This window comes from Penaeus monodon, chromosome 20, assembly GCF_015228065.2.
Source record: "Penaeus monodon isolate SGIC_2016 chromosome 20, NSTDA_Pmon_1, whole genome shotgun sequence".
Classification (NCBI taxonomy): Eukaryota; Metazoa; Arthropoda; class Malacostraca; order Decapoda; family Penaeidae; genus Penaeus; species Penaeus monodon.
Window position 1 is genome coordinate 24,489,076 of NC_051405.1, and position 272 is coordinate 24,489,347.

Genomic DNA, 272 nt, shown 5'->3' on the forward strand with positions numbered 1-272 from the left:
TACAGGAAAGATATTTCATGTTGAACGAATATGAACAGGTTTTGTCTCATTTTTATCTTCTAATAACACTTTAGACTAATCATGTGTGTGTTAATTTCGTAGTTTTTGATAACGACTGCAAACAATTTCTTAAACATGGTTGTAATTAGATTTATTTCTGTCACAAATGATATTCGTGTTTTATTAATCACGATTGCAGGTAAATTTGTATTTTCATATTTTTGCATTGTCAGTAGTTAAAAACGTTAAACACATGTTAATCATCAAGCAGT